The sequence below is a fragment of the Neovison vison genome, chromosome 12 (genome assembly GCF_020171115.1).
Source record: "Neovison vison isolate M4711 chromosome 12, ASM_NN_V1, whole genome shotgun sequence".
Classification (NCBI taxonomy): Eukaryota; Metazoa; Chordata; class Mammalia; order Carnivora; family Mustelidae; genus Neogale; species Neogale vison.
Window position 1 is genome coordinate 98,582,407 of NC_058102.1, and position 6,641 is coordinate 98,589,047.

General features: G+C 37.5%; 1 pseudogene; it reads right to left on the reverse strand.

The window, feature by feature from the left end:
- Positions 1-4,803: 4,803 nt before the first annotated feature.
- On the reverse strand, positions 4,804-6,069 carry LOC122891917 (annotated as a pseudogene).
- Positions 6,070-6,641: the final 572 nt, after the last annotated feature.

The window sequence follows — 6,641 nt, forward strand, 5'->3', positions numbered from 1 at the left end:
AGATGGCGGGGAAGTAGGAGGAGGCGCCCTGTTAACCTGTACCCTAAAGTGAACTGATTACCTTCCAAAGAACTCTGATCACCCATGAAATCAGCCTGAGATCAGAATTATACACGTCTGGATCTCTACAGGAGCAGAAGACGCCAGTGGGCAGTGTTTCTGTGTTTTTGTGTTTGTCATGACAGTATATAAATCTTACACTTGGGGTGCTTTTTGATTATGTTCTTCCTTTATTTGTATGTATATATATATATATATATATATATATATATATACAAACAAAAACAGACAAACAAAAAGACTGATAAAAGTATATGACAAGAGAAAAAAATTATATATATATAATATATATATATTATAGAGGGCACAGCTTGCATGGAGCACTGGGTGTGGTGAAAAAATAATGAATACTGTTTTTCTGAAAATAAATAAATTGAAAAAAATTTACTTTATTATATGAAGTTTGTCAATAAACAAAAATAACCAAAAAATAACTCATTTGCTCCATTTATCTAGGTCTGCTTTGAGTTCTTCCATTAGAATTTTATGCTTTTCCTTCTAGAGATCTGGTACATATTTTGTGAACTTCATTCCTAGGTGTCTTATTGGGGTAAGTGATAATATAAATAGCACTGTGATTTCATTTGAAATTCTACTTGCTCAATGATCGTATATGGAAACCAATTAACTTTTGTATACTAACCATGTATCCTGCAATCCTCCTATCTACCTATTAGTTTCAGGACAGTGTTTTTGTCAATTCTTTCAGATTTTCTACAGAGACAACAATGTCACCTGTGAACAAAGATGACGTTATTCTTCCTTCTCATTCTCTTTAATCTTTTATGGTAACTATGGAAACACTAACTTTTTTTTTCTCCCAGTCCTATAGACTGGAGGTCTATGATCAATGGGCCATAAATAAATGTTCTGATGATTCTCTCCTTGGCTTACATATTTCTGTCACTGGTTTCCTCTTTACATGGTTGTCCCTCAGAGCGCATGCACATCCAGTATCTCTCTGTGTGTCCTAATCTCTTCTTATAAAAATATTGGTCAGACTGTATTAAAATCCACTGTAACAGCCTTGCTTTGAAGGTTCTATCTCCAACTATAGTCACATACAGAGATACTAGGGGTTAGGCCATCAACATATGAGTTGGGAAAACATAATTCAGCCATAATACTTTTATTTACTTTTTTGTCTATTGTATCACTTAAGACTTCCAAACAACCACTGAAGAGATGCGTTGAAGGGGGACATCTTTCCCTGATTCCTATCTTAGTGGGAAAGCTTCTATTTCATTAACATTAAATGTGATTTTAGCTGTAGGTTTTTGTAGATATTCTTTTACAAGCTGAGGAAAGGTTCCTCTATTCCTACTTTGCTAAGAATTCCTTTACTTTTTATCTGTTGGCACCATCACCAGAAACATGATACTCGTTCAGACATCGTGAGACACAGCTCCTTCCTCTAGTCCCCTCATATTAATCAGTTAATCAGTTCTCTGTATCTAACATAGAAATTTTCAAATCACCCTTTTTTTCCCACTTACATTGCGACCCTTCAAGCCCACATCAATAACATGAATTGATATAGCAGTATACTGACTCCAATGTTACTCCCTTTAAATACATCACCAATCTACCTAAGACTTTCCCTAATTGTGAGCACATGCAATCAGGCACCCCACTTTGAAATCTGTATGTTTCTGTTTGGCATAAACATCTAGGGATTTGAATTGTCTGTGAGAGCTTGTGATTTTCACACTAAATGGTAAGCTTTCTGAAGAATAAGGTTATTTACACCTGAACCCACCACAAAATGTATTACACAGTCAATAAAATTATGAAACAAATGAATATCCAGGGGCATAGATGAGTGAATTTTAGACTACACACTATTTTTTTTGAAGTTGTTCAAAGATGTGTATTTTTAATAAGATTGAATCATGTTTTCAATCCAGACAAAGTGATTTTATTTCATGAATACATTTTCCATGTACCATATAGTAATATTTTCTTTCCAATTTATTTATTTTCAGAAAAACAGTATTCATTATTTTTTCACCACACCCAGTGCTCCATGCAAGCCGTGCCCTCTATAAATACCCCACCACCTGGTACCCCAACCTCCCCACCCCCCCCGCCACTTCAAACCCCTCAGACTGTTTTTCAGAGTCCATAGTCTCTCATGGTTCACCTCCCACTTCCAATTTACCCAAATTCCCTACTCCTCTCTAACGCCCCTTGTCCTCCATGCTATTGGTTATGCTCCACAAATAAGTGAAACCATATGATAATTTGACTCTCTCTGCTTGACTTATTCACTCAGCATAATCTCTTCCAGTCCCGTCCCATGTTGCTACAAAAGTTGGGTATTCATCATTTCTGATGGAGGCATAATACTCCATAGTGTAATATGGACCACATCTTCCTTATCCATTCATCCGTTGAAGGGCATCTTGGTTCTTTCCATAGTTTGGTGACCGTGGCCATTGCTGCTATAAACATTGGGGTACAGATGGCCCTTCTTTTCACGACATCTGTGTCTCGGGGTAAATACCCAGGAGTGCAATTGCAAGGTCGTAGGGAAGCTCTATTTTTAATTTCTTGAGGAATCTCCTCACTGTTCTCCAAAGAGGCTGCACCAACTTGCATTCCCACCAACAGTGTAAGAGTGTTCCCCTTTCTCCACATCCTCTCCAACACATGTTGTTTCCTGTTTTGTAATTTTGGCCATTCTAACTGGTGTAAAGTGATATCTCAATGTGGTTTTAATTTGAATCTCCCTGAGGGCTAATGATGATGAGCATTTCCTATAGCACCAAGAACCATAAGATACCTGGGAATAAACCTAACTAAAGAGGTAAAGGATCTGTACTTGAGGAACTATAGAACACTCATGAAAGAAATTGAAGAAGACACAAAAAGATGGAAGACCATTCCATGCTCTTGGATCGGAAGAATAAACATTGTTAAAATGTCTATACTGCCTAGAGCAATCTATACTTTTAATGCCATTCCGATCAAAATTCCACCAGCATTTTTCAAAGAGCTGGAGCAAATCCTAAAATTTGTATGGAATCAGAAGAGACCCCTAATCGCTAAGGAAATGTTGAAAAACAAAAATAAAGCTGGCGGCATCACCTTACCTGATTTCAAGCCTTATTACAAAGCTGTGATCACCAAGACAGCATGGGTACTGGCATAAAAACAGACACATAGACCAGTGGAACAGAGTAGAGAGCCCAGATATGGACCCTCAACTCTATGGTCAATTAATCTTTGACAAAACAGGAAAAAAGTATACAGTGGAAAAAAGACAGTCTCTTCAATAAATGGTGCTGGGAAAACTGGACAGCTATATGTAGATGAATGAAACTCGACCATTCTCTTACACCGTACACAAAGATCAACTCAAAATGGATAAAAGACCTCAACGTGAGACAGGAATCCATCAGAATCTTAGAGGAGAACATAGGCAGTAATCTCTTTGATATCAGCCACAGCAACTTCTTTCAAGATATGTCTCCAAAGGCAAAGGAAACAAAAGCGAAAATAAACTTCTGGGACTTCATCAAAATCAAAAGCTTCTGCACAGCAAAGGAAACAGTCAAAAAAACAAAGAGGCAACCCACGGAATGGGAGGAGATATTTTCAAATGACAGTACAGACAAAAGGTTGATATCCAGGATCTATAATGAACTCCTCAAACTCAACCCACACGAAACAGACAAACACATCAAAAAAATGGGCAGAAGATATGAACAGACACTTCTCCAATCAAGACATACAAATGGCTATCAGACACATGAAAAAGACTACACACTATTTTAATGACCAACTTGCTCCATATCTTTATTCAATATTTCTCACAAAAATCAACATGGGAAGAAATGAATGAAAATCCAAACTGAGGGAATGACTGCCCAAAACTGTTTGCACTACCACTTTGGTTTTTTTATACTAAGATTTAGCAGCTAGCAGTGTCTCAGAACAACCTACAATACCTGACACAGATGATATAAGACTTTCCAAATTAATGTGTCTAGCAAAGATTACTTATCATTTGTTTCTCATTATTTCCTCCTCTTGATAAAATACTTCATTCAAAATGAAAATTGAGTTTAACATGCTAAAAAAGGTGGTTGGTAAGTGTGAAAATATTATTTTTTTAAACATAAGCTGGGCATTCAGGCACCTGGGAGGATCAGTCAGTTGAGTGTCTGACTCCTGGTTTCCACTCAGGTCATGTTCTCAGGGGTCATGAGGTTGAGCCCCATTTCATGCTCTGTGCTCAGTGGGGAGTTTGTTTGAAATTCTTTCCCTATGACCCTGCCCAAACTCTCTCTCATTCTCACTCTTTCTATCACTCTAATTTAAAACAACAACAACAACAACAATGAAAGAACAAGAAAAAGAATAAGAAAGAAACTGGGCATTACTGTCCATCAATAGTGACTGTGTATATTGCCAGGAGCAATATTAAGACAAAACCAGACAATACATTGTTTACACAATAGAATGATATATAAAAGTCAGGTTCAACAACAAACCATTAAAATAAAGGAAATCAATTCTGTGAAACAAAGTCATACTTGAGATAGAGTGAGTTTCATCTTGAAAAATGCTCTAATATTCAGTATATCTCCAATATCCAGGATATTCAGAATTAACAGTGTTCCAGGTAACTCACCTTGAAAAAGTTCTGGTATTTTTTATGGAGAAGGATTTTCAGTAATGGCCATGAGGCATATGACAGAAATTGCCACAAAATCAATGGTGGAAAATAAATAAAAATCAAACAATTATACTTCTCTTCTCTAGAAGTTTCTTTAGCACTTTTTTGACACCTTTGTTTCTCAGGGAGTAAATCAAAGGATTCAACATGGGAGTGACTAAAGTGTAACATAAGGAGGCCACTTTACTCAGCTCAGGAAATCTGTCTGGAGTGAGATACATAAAAAAGACGGCACCATACAGTACACCCACAACTCCTAAGTGAGAGCTGCAAGTGGAGAAGGCTTTCTTACATCCCTCAGAGGAGCATATCTTCAGAACTGTGGACACAATATACATGTAAGAAACAATAATAACTATGATGGTAGGCATGATAATGATGCCAGATAAGGAGAAAGAAACCATCCTGTAGATGAAGAGGTCAGAACAAGATATCCTTTGAAGTGGATGAATATCACAGTAAAAGTGGCCAATGGCCCGGGAAGCACAAAAGGGTAAAGTAAATGTCATGCCTGTTTGAAGAACTGAGCTGATGCAGCCACAAAAATAGGAACCAGCCACCAACTGAATGCAGAGACGAGTTGACATCTGGACAGAGTAGAGGAGTGGGTTGTAGATGGCAATGAAGCGGTCATAAGCCATGACTGCCAGGAGAAATCCCTCAGTCACAATGAACAAGGAAAAGAGAAAGAACTGGATCAGACAGCCGGCAAAGGAGATGGACTATCTCTCAGACCAGAAGTTGATCATAGATTTGGGTGCAATAACAGAAGAATAGAAGAGATCAATGAAGGAGAGGTTGCTAGGAAGAAATACATTAGTGTGTTCAGCTGGGGATCAGTCATAGTAATGGTCATCATCCCTACATTCCCTAGAAGGATCATGGCATACACAAGCAGAAAGAGCAGGAAGAGGAGAATGTGGAGTTCTGGGCAGACCCTGAAGCCTACAAGAATGTAGTCAGTCACTTCTTTTTTTTTTTTTCCAATTTATTTATTTTCAGAAAAACAGTATTCATTATTTTTTCACCACACCCAGTGCTCCATGCAAGCCGTGCCCTCTATAATACCCACCACCTGGTACCCCAACCTCCCACCCCCCCCGCCACTTCAAACCCCTCAGACTGTTTTTCAGAGTCCATAGTCTCTCATGGTTCACCTCCCCTTCCAATTCACCCAAATTCCCTACTCCTCTCTAACGCCCCTTGTCCTCCATGCTATTGGTTATGCTCCACAAATAAGTGAAACCAGTCACTTCTGAGTGATTGCTTGTTCCCCTGTCACCCATGGCAGAAACCTGCTGAGAGACACAAGGAAAAATAAACAAATGGACCCCTTGGTTCTAGCTAGAAATAATCATTACAGACTTAGGACTTACAAACCTTTTCTATAATGATCATACATTTTAACTTTATAAAATCACTGTCCATTAAATTTAAACCATTGCAACTGATGGTGAATCAAAAGTTAGATTTATGTCCTTCTTCATACAAGTGGTGGAATTAGACTTTCTTTCCTCTATATCTAATGCAATTCCTTCCACCCAAATGCATATGCAAGTATCACTTCTGTGTATGTTTCTGAATCATGATTTAATTAGAATTGGAGGAAATTGGAGTAATTGGAAGAATGCACAAATAATTTAATAGAATAATATAGTTAGAAAATATAACTTTAAGTCTTCACATTACAAAGCAGCAATATAAAGAAAATGACTGAATTTAAAAATGACTTAAGAGGTACAATTACTTTATATGGGCAATGGAAATTCTGAATTCTATTGTAAGTTATTTACTCAGTAAGATCAAGATTCTGCACAAAAAAACACAAATGTTACTAGGACTCAAATACTAGTATTTGAAGGGCCATCTGTACCCCAATGTTTATAGCAGCAATGGC